This window comes from Bombina bombina, chromosome 4, assembly GCF_027579735.1.
Source record: "Bombina bombina isolate aBomBom1 chromosome 4, aBomBom1.pri, whole genome shotgun sequence".
Taxonomy (NCBI): Eukaryota; Metazoa; Chordata; class Amphibia; order Anura; family Bombinatoridae; genus Bombina; species Bombina bombina.
In genome coordinates, this window is record NC_069502.1 from 565648880 (window position 1) to 565666116 (window position 17237).

A 17237-nucleotide genomic window follows, 5' to 3' on the forward strand; every position below is an offset into this window, starting at 1 on the left:
TGACACTCTAAGCTATGGTTGGGCACTTTATTTATAAAGTTCTAAATATATGTATTTAAACATTTATTTGCCTTGACTCAGAATGTTCAACTTTCCTTATTTCCAGACAGTCAGTTTCATATTTGGGATTATGCATTGAATTATCATATTTTTTCTTACCTCAAAAATTTGACTTTTTTCCCTGTGGGCTGTTAGGCTCGCGGGGGCTGAAAATGCTTCATTTTATTGCGTCATTCTTGGCGCGGACTTTTTTGGCGCAAAAATTATTTTCCGTTTCCGGCGTCATACGTGTCGCCGGAAGTTGCGTCATTTTTTGACGTTATTTTGCGTCAAAGATGTCGGCGTTCCGGATGTGGCGTCATTTTTGGCGCCAAAAGCATTTAGGCGCCAAATAATGTGGGCGTCTTTTTTGGCGCTAAAAAATTTGGGCGTCATTTTTGTCTCCACATTATTTAAGTCTCATTATTTATTGCTTCTGGTTGCTAGAAGCTTGTTCACTGGCATTTTTTTCCCATTCCTGAAACTGTCATTTAAGGAATTTGATCAATTTTGCTTTATATGTTGTTTTTTTCTTTTACATATTGCAAGATGTTCCACGTTGCAACTGAGTCAGAAGTTACTACAGGAAAATCACTGCACAGTGCTGGAGCTACCAAGCTAAGTCTGCTATAAACTTTTGGTATCTGTTTCTCCAGCTGTTATTTGTATTGCATGTCATGTCAAACTTATTAATGCAGATAAAATTTCCTTTAGTACCGTTACATTACCTGTTGCTGTCCGTCAACATCTAATTTTCAGAGTGTTCCTGATAACATAAGAGATTTTATTTTTTAAATCCATTAAGAAGGCTATGTCTGTTATTTCTCCTTCTAGTATACATAAAAGTCTTTTAAAACTTCTCTTTTTTTCAGATGAATTTTTAAATGAACATCATCATTCTGATACTGATAATGGTTCTTCTGGTTCAGAGGTTTCTGTCTCAGAGGTTGATGCTGATAAATCTTTGTATTTGTTCAAGATGGAATTTATTCGTTCTTTACTTAAAGAAGTGTTATTTGCATTAGAAATAGAGGATTCTGGTCCTCTTGATACTAAATGTAAACGTTTAAATAAGGTTTTTAGATCTCCTGTAGTTATTCCAGAAGTGTTTTATCTCCCTGATGCTATTTCTGAAGTAATTTCCAGGGAATGGAATAATTTGGGTAATTTATTTACTCCTTCTAGACGTTTAAGCAAATTATATCCTGTGCCATCTGACAGATTAGAGTTTGTTGGGACAAAAATCCCTAAGGTTATGGGGCTGTCTCTACTCCTGCTAATGTACTACTATTCCTATGGCAGATAGTACTTCATTTAAGGATCCTTTAGATAGGAAAATTGAATCCTTTCTAAGAAAAGCTTACTTATGTTCAGGTAATCTTCTTAGACCTGCTATATTTTTAGCGGATGTTGCTGCAGCTTCAACTTTTTTGGTTAGAAGCTTTAGCGCAACAAGTAACAGATCATAATTTTATAGCATTATTATTATTCTATAACATGCTAATAATTTTATTGGTGATACCATCTTTTGATATCATTAGAGTTGATGTCAGGTATATGTCTCTAGCTATTTTAGCTAGAAAAGCTTTATGGATTAAACTTGGAATGCTGACATGTCTTCTAAGTCAACTTTGCTTTCCCTTTCTTTCCAGGGTAAATAATCATTTCGTTCCTTTCCTCACAACAAGGAACAAAAGCCTGATCCTTCATCCTCAGGAGCGGTATCAGTTTGGAAACTATTTCCAGTTTGGAATATATCCAAGCCTTATAGAAACCTATAGCCAGCTCCTAAGTACCTATGAAGGTGCGGCCCTTATTCCAGCTCAGCTGGTATGGGGCAGATTACGTTTTCTTCAAAGAAATTTGGATCAATTCCGTTCTTAATCTCTGGTTTCAGAAAGGTACAGCATTGGCTTCAAGTTAAGGCCTCCTGCTAAGAGATTCTTTTCTTTCCCGTGTCCCAATTGACACAGCAAGGCTCAGCATTTCTGAAATGTGTTTCAGATCTAGAGTTGGCTGGAGTATTTATGCCAGTTCCAGTTCTGGAACAGGGGCTGGGGTTTTATTTTATCTCTTCATTGTACCAAAGAAGGTCAATTCCTTCAGACCAGTTCTGGATCTATCATTATTGAATCGTTATGTTAGGATACCAACATTCAAGATGGTTACTGTAGGACTATCCTGCCTTTTGTTTAGCAAGGGCATTAAATGTCTACAATAGATTTACAGGATGTGTATCTGCATATTCCGATTCATCCAGATCACTTTTAGTGTCTGAGATTCTCTTTTTAGACAAGCATTACCAGTTTTGTGGCTCTACTATTTGGCCTAGCCTCAGTTCCAAGAATTTTTTTCAAAGGTTCTCGGTGCCCTTCTTTCTGTAATCAGAGAATAGGGTTTTGGTATTTCCTTATTTGGACGATATCTTGGTACTTGCTCAGTCTTCTCATTTTCGAAGAATCTCATACGAATCGACTTGTGTTGTTTCTTCAAGTTCATGGTTGGAGGATCAATTTACCAATCAGTTTATTGATTCCTCAGACAAGGGTAACCTTTTTAGGTTTCTAGATAAATTCAGTGTCTATGACTCTGTCCTTGTCAGACAAGAGAAGTTTAACATTGATATCAGCTTGTCAAAACCTTCAGTCACAATCATTCCCTTTGGTAGCCTTATGCATGGAAATGTTGGATCTTAGGACTGCCGCATCAGATGCGATCTCCTTTGCTCGTTTTCACATGCGACCTCTTCAGCTCTGTTTGCTGAACCAATGGTGCAGGGATTACTCAAAGATATCTCAATTAATATCTTTAAACCGATTTTACGACACTCTCTGACATGGTGGACAGATCACCATCGTTTAGTTCAGGGGGCTTCTTTGTTCTTCCGACCTGGACTATAATCTCAACAGATACGAGTCTTACAGGTTGGGGAGCTGTGTGGGGGTATCTGACGGCACAAGGGGTTTGGGAATCTCAGGAGGTGAGATTTCCAATCAATATTTTGGAACCCCGTGCAATTTTCAGAGCTCTTCAGTCTTGGCCTCTTCTGAAGAGAGAGTTGTTCATTATTTTCAGATAAGACATTGTCACAACTGTGGCATACATCAATCATCAAGGAGGGACTCACAGTCCTCTGGCTATGAAAGAAGTATCTCGAATTTTGGTTTGGGCGGAATCCAGCTCCTGTCTAATCTCTGCGGTTTTTATCCCAGGTATGGACAATTGGAAAGCGGATTATCTCAGTCGCCAAACGTTGCATCCGGGCGAATGGTCTCTTCACCCAGAGGTATTTCTTCAGATTGTTCAAATGTGGGAACTTCCAGAAATAGTTCTGATGGCTTCTCATCTAAACAAGAAACTTCCCAGGTATCTGTCCAGATCCCGGGATCCTCAGGCGGAGGCAGTGGATGCATTTTCACTTCCTTGGAAGTATCATCCTGCCTATATCTTTCCGCCTCTAGTTCTTCTTCCAAGAGTAATCTCCAAGATTCTGAAGGAATGCTCGTTTGTTCTGCTGGTAGCTCCGGCATGGCCTCACAGGTTTTGGTATGCGGATCTTGTCCGGATGGCCTCTTGCCAACCGTGGACTCTTCCGTTAAGACCAGACCTTTTGTCTCAAGGTCCTTTTTTCCATCAGGATCTGAAATCCTTAAATTTAAAGGTATGGAGATTGAACGCTTGATTCTTGGTCAAAGAGGTTTCTCTGACTCTGTGATTAATACTATGTTACAGGCTCGTACATCTGTATCCAGAGAGATATATTATAGAGTCTGGAAGACTTATATTTCTTGGTGTCTTTCTCATCATTTTTCTTGGCATTCTTTTAGAATACCGAGAATATTACAATTTCTTCAGGATGGTTTAGATAAGGGTTTGTCCGCAAGTTCCTTGAAAGGTCAAATCTCTGCTCTTTCTGTTCTTTTTCACAGAAAGATTGCTATTCTTCCTGATATTCATTGTTTTGTACAAGCTTTGGTTTGTATAAAGCCTGTCATTAAGTCAATTTCTCCTCCTTGGAGTTTGAATTTGGTTCTGGGGGCTCTTCAAGCTCCTCCATTTGAACCTATGCATTCATTGGATATTAATTACTTTCTTGGAAAAGTTTTGTTCCTTTTGGCCATCTCTTCTGTCAGAAGAGTTTCTGAATTATCTGCTCTTTCTTATGAGTCTCCTTTTCTGATTCTTCATCAGGATAAGGCGGTGTTGCGAACTTCTTTTGAATTTTTACCTAAAGTTGTGAATTCCAACAACATTAGTAGAGAAATTGTGGTTCCTTCATTATGTCCTAATCCTAAGAATTCTAAGGAGAAATCGTTGCATTCTTTGGATGTTGTTAGAGCTTTGAAATATTATGTTGAAGCTACGAATTCTTTCTGTAAGACTTCTAGTCTATTTGTTATCTTTTCCGGTTCTAGGAAAGGCCAGAAAGCTTCTGCCATTTCTTTGGCATCTTGGTTGAAATCTTTAATTCATCTTGCCTATGTTGAGTCGGGTAAAATTCCGCCTCAGAGAATTACAGCTCATTCTACTAGGTCAGTATCTACTTCCTGGGCGTTTAGGAATGAAGCTTCGGTTGACCAGATCTGCAAAGCAGCAACTTGGTCCTCTTTGCATACTTTTACTAAATTCTACCATTTTGATGTATTTTCTTCTTCTGAAGCAGTTTTTGGTAGAAAAGTTCTTCAGGCAGCGGTTTCAGTTTGAATCTTCTGCTTATGTTTTTTGTTAAACTTTATTTGGGTGTGGATTATTTTCAGCAGGAATTGGCTGTCTTTATTTTATCCCTCCCTCTCTAGTGACTCTTGTGTGGAAAGATCCACATCTTGGGTAGTCATTATCCCATACGTCACTAGCTCATGGACTCTTGTTAATTACATGAAAGAAAACATAATTTATGTAAGAACTTACCTGATAAATTCATTTCTTTCATATTAACAAGAGTCCATGAGGCCCACCCTTTTTTGGGGTGGTTATGATTTTTTTGTATAAAGCACAATTATTCCAATTCCTTATTTTATATGCTTCGCACTTTTTTTCTTATCACCCCACTTCTTGGCTATTCGTTAAACTGATTTGTGGGTGTGGTGAGGGGTGTATTTATAGGCATTTTAAGGTTTGGGAAACTTTGCCCCTCCTGGTAGGAATGTATATCCCATACGTCACTAGCTCATGGACTCTTGTTAATATGAAAGAAATGAATTTATCAGGTAAGTTCTTACATAAATTATGTTTTTTCTCTCAGGCAGTATTTAGAAAAAGAATCTGCCTGCGTTTTCTATGATCTTAGCAGAAGTAACTAAGATCCACTGGCTGTTCTCGCACATTCTGAGGAGTGGGGTAACTTCAGAAAAGGGAATAGCATGCGGGGTCCCCTGCAAATGAGGTATGTGCAGTAAAATATTTTTCTAAGGAATGGAATTGACTAAGAAAATACTGCTGATACCGATGCAATGTAAGTACAACCTTAAATGCAGTAGTAGCGACTGGTATCAGGCTGATGAATGTATGTGCAGTAAAGTAATTTTCTAAGGAATGACTAAGAAAATGCTGTTAATACTGAAGTAATGTATGAGCCTTAACTGCAGTAGAAGCGACTGGTAGCAGGCTTATTAATAACACTACATAACCTTTAAAATGGATGTTAAAACGTTTACTGGCATGTTAATCGTTTTTGTGAGGTACTTTGGTGATAAAACTTATTAGGGCATGATTTTTTCCACATGGCTAACGTATATTTCTGCATAGAAACAGTTAACTGAGGTCTCCCACTGTTGTAATATGAGTGGGAGGGGCCTATTTTAGCGCTTTTTTGCGCAGTAAAAATTCAGTCACAGTCTTCCTGCTTCTTCCTCCATGATCCAGGACGTCTCTAGACAGCTCAGGGGTCTTCAAAATTCATTTTGAGGGAGGTAATCAGTCACAGCAGACCTGTGACAGTGTGTTTGACTGTGATAAAAACGTTAATTGTTAAATTGATTATCCATTTTGGGTATTAAGGGGTTAATCATCCATTTGCTGGTGGGTGCAATCCTTTGCTAACTTAATACATTTACTGTGAAAATTTGGTTGCTATAACTGATTTGGTTCATTGTTATTTCAACTGTGACAGTTTTTTTGTGCCATTTAAAGGCGCAGTAGCGTTTCTTATATTGCTTGTAAATTTATTTGAAAGTATTTTCCAAGCTTGCTAGTCTCATTGCTAGTCTGTTTAAACATGTCTGACACAGATGAATCTGTTTGTTCACTATGTTTGAAGGCCAATGTGGAGCCCCATAGAAATATGTGTACTAAATGTATTGATGTCACTTTAAATAAAAGTCAGTCTTTATCTGTAAAGAAATTATCACCAGACAACGAGGGGGAAGTTATGCCGACTAACTCTCCTCACGTGTCAGTACCTTCGCCTCCCGCTCAGGAGGCGCGTGATATTGTGGCGCCAAGTACATCAGAGAGGCCCTTACAAATCACTTTGCAAGACATGGCTACTGTTATGACAGAAGTTTTATCTAAATTGCCAGAACTAAGAGGCAAGCGCGATAGCTCTGGGTTAAGAACAGAGCGCGCTGATAATGTGAGAGCCATGTCCGATACTGCGTCACAATTTGCAGAACATGAAGACGGAGAGCTTCATTCTGTGGGTGACTGTTCTGATCCAGGGAGACTGGATTCAGAGATTTCTAATTTTAAATTTAAGCTTGAGAACCTCCGTGTATTGCTAGGGGAGGTATTAGCGGCTCTGAATGATTGTAACACGGTTGCAATTCCAGAGAAATTATGTAGGCTGGATAGATACTATGCGGTGCCGGTGTGTACTGACGTTTTTCCTATACCTAAAAGGCTTACAGAGATTATTAGCAAGGAGTGGGATAGACCCGGTGTGCCCTTTTCCCCTCCTCCTATATTTAGGAAAATGTTTCCAATAGACGCCACCACACGAGACTTATGGCAGACGGTCCCTAAGGTGGAGGGAGCAGTTTCTACTTTAGCTAAGCGTACCACTATCCCGGTGGAGGATAGTTGTGCTTTTTCGGATCCAATGGATAAAAAATTAGAAGGTTACCTTAAGAAAATGTTTGTTCAACAAGGTTTTATCTTACAGCCCCTTGCATGCATTGCGCCTGTCACTGCTGCTGCAGCATTCTGGTTTGAGTCTCTGGAAGAGGCCATTCGCACAGCTCCATTGGATGAGATTATGGACAAGCTTAAAGCACTTAAGCTAGCTAACGCATTTGTTTCCGATGCCGTCGTACATTTAACCAAACTAACGGCTAAGAACTCTGGATTAGCCATCCAGGCGCGCAGAGCGCTATGGCTTAAATCCTGGTCAGCTGACGTGACTTCTAAATCTAAATTGCTTAATATTCCTTTCAAAGGGCAGACCTTATTCGGGCCCGGCTTGAAAGAAATTATTGCTGACATTACTGGAGGTAAGGGTCATACTCTTCGTCAGGACAGGGCCAAATCAAAGGCCAAACAGTCTAATTTTCGTGCCTTTCGTAACTTCAAGGCAGGTGCAGCATCAACTTCCTCCGCTCCAAAACAGGAAGGAACTGTTGCTCGTTACAGACAGGGCTGGAAACCTAACCAGTCCTGGAACAAGGGCAAGCAGGCCAGAAAACCTACTTCTGCCCCTAAGACAGCATGAAGAGAGGGCCCCCTATCCGGAAACGGATCTAGTGGGGGGTAGACTTTCTCTCTTCGCCCAGGCTTGGGCAAGAGATGTCCAGGATCCCTGGGCGTTGGAGATCATATCTCAGGGATATCTTCTGGACTTCAAAGCTTCTCCTCCACAAGGGAGATTTCATCTTTCAAGGTTATCAGCAAACCAAATAAAGAAAGAGGCGTTTCTACGCTGTGTACAAGACCTCTTACTAATGGGGGTGATCCACCCAGTTCCGCGGACGGAACAAGGGCAAGGATTTTACTCAAATCTGTTTGTGGTTCCCAAGAAAGAGGGAACCTTCAGACCAATCTTGGACCTAAAGATCTTAAACAAATTCCTAAGAGTTCCATCATTCAAAATGGAAACTATTCGAACCATCCTACCCATGATCCAAGAGGGTCAGTACATGACCACAGTGGACTTAAAGGATGCCTACCTTCACATACCGATTCACAAAGATCATTATCGGTACCTAAGATTTGCCTTTCTAGACAGGCATTACCAATTTGTAGCTCTTCCCTTCGGGTTAGCTACGGCCCCGAGAATTTTTACAAAGGTTCTGGGCTCACTTCTGGCGGTGCTAAGACCGCGAGGCATAGCGGTGGCTCCGTACCTAGACGACATTCTGATACAAGCGTCAAGTTTTCAAATTGCCAAGTCTCATACAGAGATAGTTCTGGCATTTCTGTGGTCGCATGGGTGGAAGGTGAACGTGGAAAAGAGTTCTCTATTACCACTCACAAGGGTTCCCTTCCTAGGGACTCTTATAGATTCTGTAGAGATGAGAATTTACCTGACGGAGTCCAGGTTATTAAAACTTCTAAATGCTTGCCGTGTCCTTCATTCCATTCCACGCCCGTCAGTAGCTCAGTGCATAGAAGTAATCGGCTTAATGGTAGCGGCAATGGACATAGTGCCATTTGCGCGCCTGCATCTCAGACCGCTGCAATTATGCATGCTAAGTCAGTGGAATGGGGATTACTCAGATTTGTCCCCTCTACTAAATCTGGATCAAGAGACCAGAGATTCTCTTCTCTGGTGGCTTTCTCGGGTCCATCTGTCCAAAGGGATGACCTTTCGCAGGCCAAATTGGACGATTGTAACAACAGATGCCAGCCTGCTAGGTTGGGGCGCAGTCTGGAACTCCCTGAAGGCTCAGGGATCGTGGACTCAGGAGGAAAAACTCCTCCCAATAAATATTCTGGAATTAAGAGCAATATTCAATGCTCTTCTAGCTTGGCCTCAGTTAGCAACACTGAGGTTCATCAGATTTCAGTCTGACAACATCACGACTGTGGCTTACATCAACCATCAAGGGGGAACCAGGAGTTCCCTAGCGATGTTAGAAGTCTCAAAGATAATTCGCTGGGCAGAGTCTCACTCTTGCCACCTATCAGCAATCTACATCCCAGGCATGGAGAACTGGGAGGCGGACTTTCTAAGTCGCCAGACTTTTCATCCGGGGGAGTGGGAACTTCATCCGGAGGTCTTCGCCCAACTGATTCGTCGTTGGGGCAAACCAGAACTGGATCTCATGGCGTCTCGCCAGAACGCCAAACTTCCTTGTTACGGATCCAGGTCCAGGGACCCAGGAGCGGCGCTGATAGATGCTCTAGCAGCCCCTTGGGTTTTCAACATGGCTTATGTGTTTCCACCATTTCCGCTGCTTCCTCGACTGATTGCCAAGATCAAACAGGAGAGAGCATCGGTGATTCTGATAGCGCCTGCGTGGCCACGCAGGACCTAGTATGCAGACCTAGTGGACATGTCGTCCTGTCCACCATGGTCTCTGCCTCTGAGGCAGGACCTTCTAATTCAGGGTCCTTTCAACCATCCAAATCTAATTTCTCTGAGACTGACTGCATGGAGATTGAACGCTTGATTCTATTAAAGCGTGGCTTCTCGGAGTCGGTTATTGATACCTTAATACAGTCTCGGAAACCTGTTACCAGAAAAATTTACCATAAGATATGGCGTAAATACTTGTATTGGTGTGAATCCAAGAGTTACTCATGGAGTAAGGTTAGGATTCCTAGGATATTGTCTTTTCTACAAGAGGGTTTAGAAAAGGGCTTATCTGCTAGTTCGTTAAAGGGACAGATTTCTGCTCTGTCTATTCTTTTACACAAACGTCTGGCAGAGGTTCCAGACGTTCAGGCTTTTTGTCAGGCTTTGGCTAGGATTAAGCCTGTGTTTAAGACTGTTGCTCCGCCGTGGAGCTTAAACTTAGTTCTTAAAGTTCTTCAAGGTGTTCCGTTTGAACCCCTTCATTCCATTGATATTAAGCTGTTATCTTGGAAAGTTCTGTTTTTGATGGCTATTTCCTCGGCTCGAAGAGTCTCTGAGTTATCTGCCTTACATTGTGATTCTCCTTATCTGATTTTCCATTCAGACAAGGTAGTTCTGCGTACTAAACCTGGGTTCTTACCTAAGGTAGTTTCTAACAGGAACATCAATCAAGAGATTGTTGTTCCATCATTATGTCCTAACCCTTCTTCAAAGAAGGAAAGACTTTTGCATAATCTGGACGTAGTCCGTGCCCTGAAGTTCTATTTACAAGCAACTAAAGATTTTCGTCAAACTTCTTCCCTGTTTGTCGTTTACTCTGGGCAGAGGAGAGGTCAAAAAGCTTTGGCTACCTCTCTCTCCTTTTGGCTTCGTAGCATAATACGTTTAGCCTATGAGACTGCTGGACAGCAGCCCCCTGAAAGAATTACAGCTCATTCCACTAGAGCTGTGGCTTCCACCTGGGCCTTTAAGAATGAGGCCTCTGTTGAACAGATTTGCAAGGCTGCGACTTGGTCTTCGCTTCATACCTTTTCAAAATTTTACAAATTTGACACTTTTGCTTCTTCAGAGGCTGTTTTTGGGAGAAAGGTTCTACAGGCAGTGGTTCCCTCCGTTTAAAGTTCCTGCCTTGTCCCTCCCATCATCCGTGTACTTTAGCTTTGGTATTGGTATCCCATAAGTAATGGATGACCCGTGGACTGAATACACTTAACAAGAGAAAACATAATTTATGCTTACCTGATAAATTTATTTCTCTTGTAGTGTATTCAGTCCACGGCCCGCCCTGTCTTTTTTGAGGCAGATCTAAATTTTAATTAAAACTCCAGTCACCACTATGGTTTCTCCTTTCTTGTCTTGTTTCGGTCGAATGACTGGATATGACATGTGAGGAGAGGAGCTATATAGCAGCTCTGCTTGGGTGATCCTCTTGCAACTTCCTGTTGGGAAGGGAATATATCCCATAAGTAATGGATGACCCGTGGACTGAATACACTACAAGAGAAATAAATTTATCAGGTAAGCATAAATTATGTTATTCCTATATATACCTATATATATATATGTGTGTGTGTATATATATATATATATATATATATATATATATATATATATATATATATATATATATATATATACAGGGAGTGCAGAATTATTAGGCAAGTTGTATTTTTGAGGATTCATTTTATTATTGAACAACAACCATGTTCTCACTGAACCCAAAAAACTCATTAATATCAAAGCTGAATAGTTTTGAAAGTAGTTTTTAGTTTGGTTTTAGTTATAGCTATTTTAGGGGGATATCTGTGTGTGCAGGTGACTATTACTGTGCATAATTATTAGGCAACTTAAAAAAAACAAATATATACCCATTTCAATTATTTATTTTTACCAGTGAAACCAATATAACATCTCAACATTCACAAATATACATTTCTGACATTCAAAAACAAAACAAAAACAAATCAGTGACCAATATAGCCACCTTTTTTTGCAAGGACACTCAAAAGCCTGCCATCCATGGATTCTGTCAGTGTTTTGATCTGTTCACCATCAACATTGCGTGCAGCAGCAACCACAGCCTCCCAGACACTGTTCAGAGAGGTGTACTGTTTTCCCTCCTTGTAAATCTCACATTTGATGATGGACCACAGGTTCTCAATGGGGTTCAGATCAGGTGAACAAGGAGGCCATGTCATTAGATTTTCTTCTTTTATACCATTTCTTGCCAGCCACGCTGTGGAGTACTTGGACGCGTGTGATGGAGCATTGTCCTGCATGAAAATCATGTTTTTCTTGAAGGATGTAGACTTCTTCCTGTACCACTGCTTGAAGAAGGTGTCTTCCAGAAACTGGCAGTAGGACTGGGAGTTGAGCTTGACTCCATCCTCAACCCGAAAAGGCCCCACAAGCTCATCTTTGATGATACCAGCCCAAACCAGTACTCCACCTCCACCTTGCTGGCGTCTGAGTCGGACTGGAGCTCTCTGCCCTTTACCAATCCAGCCACGGGCCCATCCATCTGGCCCATCAAGACTCACTCTCATTTCATCAGTCCATAAAACCTTAGAAAAATCAGTCTTGAGATATTTCTTGGCCCAGTCTTGACGTTTCAGCTTGTGTGTCTTGTTCAGTGGTGGTCGTCTTTCAGCCTTTCTTACCTTGGCCATGTCTCTGAGTATTGCACACCTTGTGCTTTTGGGCACTCCAGTGATGTTGCAGCTCTGAAATATGGCCAAACTGGTGGCAAGTGGCATCTTGGCAGCTGCACGCTTGACTTTTCTCAGTTCATGGGCAGTTATTTTGCGCCTTGGTTTTTCCACACGCTTCTTGCGACCCTGTTGACTATTTTGAATGAAACGCTTGATTGTTCGATGATCACGCTTCAGAAGCTTTGCAATTTTAAGAGTGCTGCATCCCTCTGCAAGATATCTCACTATTTTTGACTTTTCTGAGCCTGTCAAGTCCTTCTTTTGACCCATTTTGCCAAAGGAAAGGAAGTTGCCTAATAATTATGCACACCTGATATAGGGTGTTGATGTCATTAGACCACACCCCTTCTCATTACAGAGATGCACATCACCTAATATGCTTAATTGGTAGTAGGCTTTCGAGCCTATACAGCTTGGAGTAAGACAACATGCATAAAGAGGATGATGTGATCAAAATACTCATTTGCCTAATAATTCTGCACTCCCTGTATATATATATATATATATATATATATATATATTGTAACAAAATATGTATATATAAATATGTATTTATAAATAAATAAAACATATTCTGCTATGTGAAGATCATTGGAATGTGAAATATTAATATTTTCATGTCGGGTTAGGGCACTTGAGAACATGCGATCGGGTTTGCGTGCGAGTATGGTGTTTTTTTCTCCATTGACTGCTATGGGGGAATACCTCAATGTGAAATGCTGATCCACTTGTAATCTGGCCATATATAAGGAACAAAAAAGAGAGAGAAGTTTGACAGTACCCAGCACTCACAAGGCCTTGTCTGTGTGCATGAGACTTGCTAATTTGTATTTACCTGGGACTTTTCTAAGCTTATATTGATGTGGCAATTGCCTTCCTTAATCAGTCATTTATAAACCGTTTCCTCTCCTGCTCTAGGTACCAGTATTGCTCAGATTAGGTAATGTTGTTGGGGTAAATCCCCTTTTTAGATTAGCTTTAGAGCAATCCGTGTATTCTCTGAGCCCTGAGGGTTACGGTGTATTTGAACTATTACCCAGGGAAGTAATTCTGTTTTTGAAGTCTCACACACACAGTCCTGATCTGTTTCTTAATCTAAGTTTTAAATGTATTTCTCACATATTTATGTTATACATTTGGTACTATTTACCAACCTTTTTTATTTTATTCTATCATTAGTAAAAGTTACGTTTTAATAACCTGTTCTGGACACAATCCGGTTTTCAATGCATACTGTTACTATATAGTGTTTTGTGAGTGCTGGGTACTGTCAAACTTCTCTCTCTTTTTTGTACCTATATATCTATCAGACAGTCAGCACCCCCCTTCTCCTACACTTCACCAGTGATGCTAACTGGTATATAATGAATACTGAATAGATTATATATCTACTATTATTTCAGCATACTATATTATGAAGGGGTTGATATTTGCTTAAACTAACATCGTTGCCACTATTTCCATATATAAGGAAACCCGCACAATTTGAACAAATATGCCTCTCTGAAACAATACCTGAAGGAACCCTCATGTTAGCTCACGAACGGTTAAGTACAGAAGGAAGCAGTCTCCCTCCACGATTTACCTCCAGATGGGGGAGGTAATAGGGTCACCAGGTAAATGCAAAAAATGAGCTATTATATGTAAACACACAAAAAAATAATGTTATCCTCTCCGCTATTAGAACTAAAGTTAAATATATTGCTACAGTGGCATCTTGCACCAAGTAGACTTAAAATTATATATCCAACCTCATCAGGGCTTTTGCTGTACAGGGTGTGGGGCATATATGGTGTTGTATGTGTACTATTCTGTCCATCTCTCTCATCTTTCTGGAGCACTATAAACCCATTTGCCAAGAAATTGCTAAGCCAGACATTTACTCCAGACTGTAAAAATTTCTTTCTTTCTTGCAGAGTCCAACCCCTCTCACCTGACACATACCTTAGTCTTTACTTTACCTTCACTGGAGGTGGTTGAAAAGTTAAGATGTGCATTTGATTCTTCTGAGAAAGGGGTTTTCTGTCTGTATTGAGGTTTGGTCTCCCCTCAGAGTATAGTGCTTGTTAGAGGGATGTATATGGTATATGGTTTGTGATTCTTTTTTCACCTCATCAGAATTTTTCATAAAGCCTCTATAATTGGTCACAGGGACTTGTCTTTTGTCTCCCTTTATGGATCTACATAACCTCTGCTTATATGTTTCAGTACTGGTTTGGCTGTCTGCTGCTTGTTTGCTAGTAGACAAGTGTCTATTGGTAAGTATCTTTTATTAACATCTTGACACTCATATAGCTATGCTATGGGCACTTGTTAAGTTTTTTATATATACAAGGCTCAAAATTTCCACTCGCCATTGGCGACTGGAAATTTAATGGTGGCGAGTGAATGTAGTAAACGTTGAGTCTGAAGTTTGGTGGCATGTTGTAAGTAGCAAAGTTGGCACATTGTATTTGCAGAATGTACATTCCTATTGCAGCTATGACAAACATACAATTTAGGTTATGTGCTTAAACTATTATCTAAATGGATATTATAAACCCATGGATGTGCAAAGTGTTATTCTTCTAGAGCTATAGGGATATATCATGTTTGTTCCCCGTTATGCTCGGATCGGGTTTTGGCACGCAAAATGTCTTTTTAGCTGTTATTATTTGCCACGCTGATGGGGGGTTATCTGTCCTCGGATTTAATGTTAATGTTTCCTGCTTTGTTGATGCAGTTCTGCTTTGTTTATGCAGTTCTGCTTAGCATGCGTTATACCTGTGAGTCTATTTTAAAAAGCTACTTAGGAGGTGGTAAATGGTTTCCATTCCTCATTGCTATTCCATATGCTATAATGGAACAGTCTGATTTTGTCCCTAAATCTACACAAGACACTGAGCCTACTAAAGACCTTTCTACCATTATTAGGTTTGCATATTGTAAACAAGCTAAAGTGCCTTCTCCAGCTTATTTATGTGGCTCATGTTTAGATTTGTTAATGCAAACAAATCAATCTAATGCTGTTTCTTTGGGTACTAATGCACCCACTGTTTGTTCATTACAGGAAAATGCTGCTTTGGTGTCACCTACTGTGAAAAACTTTATCGAGACTTCAGTTTCTGAGGCGCTGGCGGCTCCTCCAACCTTTAAAAGGACACTCAAGTCAAAAATACATTTTTATGATTCAGAAAGAACATGCAGTTTTAAGACACTTTCCAATTTACTTCTATTATCAAATTTTGCACAGTCTTTTTATAATCACACTTTCTGGTGAACAAGATCCTACTGAGCATGTGCACAAGCTTACAAGGTATATGTATACTAGTCTGGGATTGGCTGATGTCTGCCACATGATACAGTGGGCCAGAAATAGCAATAAAAATAAATGTGAAAGAAAAAAAATCTACTGCTTTTGTGAAATTAAGAGTAGGTGTTATTGCATTGTCTTTTTATGATAAACTTGTTAATTATGCAATTCTACTGCATTGAGTGGTTCTTTAAATGTAAAATTTAATTTCAGATTCAAAAGTATCCTGTTATGTCTTCAGAGGGTGAAGGACTCCTCATCTGATGTTGAACCTGATATTTATTTTTGTTTAAAGTTGAACATATTCGCTTGTCTTTTAAAGGAGGTCTTAATTACTTTAGCGGTTAAATATCCTAAAGTTTCTGATGACAAGACTTGTAATTGTTTAAATTCAGTCTTTAAGTTTTTTTTCCCTATTCCTGATGCTGTCTCTGACATGATTTCTAGGGAATGGTCTAAACCAGGTAATTCTTTTACTCCTTCTGCAAGGTAAACAGTTCCCAAGGTGGATGTGGTCATTTCCACTCTGGCTAAATGTACTACTATTCCTTTGGAAGACAGTACTTCTATGAAAAGACTCTAACTTTCTGTCTAAAGGGTCCTTAAAAGAAGGGCCTTTTTACATGCAGGCTATATTCTAAGGCCAGCAATTTCTATTGCTGGTGTAGCTGCTGCTTCTACTTACTGGTTGTCTAGTCTTTCAGAGCAGTATTCTGATGATTCTGCTAGTGCAAATCTTCTGGGTTTGCTCAAGAGTGCCAATTCTTTTATATGTGATGCTGTATTTGACATTATGAAGATTAATGTCAAAATCATGTCTTTGTTCTTGCCAGGAGAGCTTTATGGTTTAAATCCTGGTCTGATGATATGGTGTCTAAATCTAGACTATTATCTCTTTCCTTTCAGGGAAATAAGTTATTTGGTTCTGATTTAGATTCTATTATATCTACTGTTACTAGAGATAAAGGGGCTTTTCTTCCTGGGACATCCAACATTTCTAATCATTTTCGTTCATTTTGTCAGAATAAGGCACAAAACGCTGACTCCTCTGCTCAAAAGCAAGGCTCCTCTGGTTCAGTCTGGAGACCTAATGCTAACTAGAACAAGTCAAAGCAGGGTAAGAATATCCCTACTACCAAAACTGCATGAAGGCGTGGCCCCCAATCCAGTATTTCTGGTAGGGGGCAGATCTTTTTTTTAGGAGGCTTGGTTTCAGACTTTTCCAGACCCCTGGTTTCTGGATATAGTTTCTCAGGGATATCTAATAGGTTTCAGAACAAACCCTCCCAGAGGAAGTTTTTTTCTGTTCAATGTATCAAGGATTTTTGTAAAAGCCCAAGCTTTTTTTTCCAGTCTGTCTCAGATCTGGAAGATATGGGAGTGATTGTTCCAGTCCCTTTGCAGGAACAGGAGATGAAATTTTATTCAAATCTCTTCTTTGTTCCAAAAGAAGAATGTAATTTCAGACAAGTTCTAGATCTAAAAACAGGTTTGTAAGGATTCCCTCTTTCAGAATGGAAACCACTTGGACTATTCTGCCTTTTGTTCAGCACGGTCAGTTTATGTCCACAATAGATTCAAAGGTTGCTTACCTTCATATTCCTATTCACAGAGATCATTAACAGTTTCTGAGGTTTGCCTTTCTGGACAGGTATTTATTTTCAGTTTGCTGCTCTTGCATTTGGTCTGGCTACAGCTCCAAAAATATTCACAAAGGTTCTGGGTGCCCTTTTGTCTGTGATCA

General features: G+C 40.0%; 1 protein-coding gene across 2 annotated transcripts in view; it reads left to right on the forward strand.

Moving 5' to 3' along the window:
* PM20D2 (peptidase M20 domain containing 2) overlaps positions 1-17237 on the forward strand; it is a 190484-nt gene that overhangs the window by 158623 nt on the left and 14624 nt on the right. The window contains exon 7 of one of the 2 annotated variants that reach the window (XR_008402028.1): positions 13673-13817. The exons of the other annotated variant lie outside the window; for it this stretch is intronic. The gene's annotated coding sequence lies outside the window, so the exon portion shown is untranslated. The remainder of the gene's footprint in view (positions 1-13672; positions 13818-17237) is intronic. 2 annotated transcript variants of the gene reach the window in all.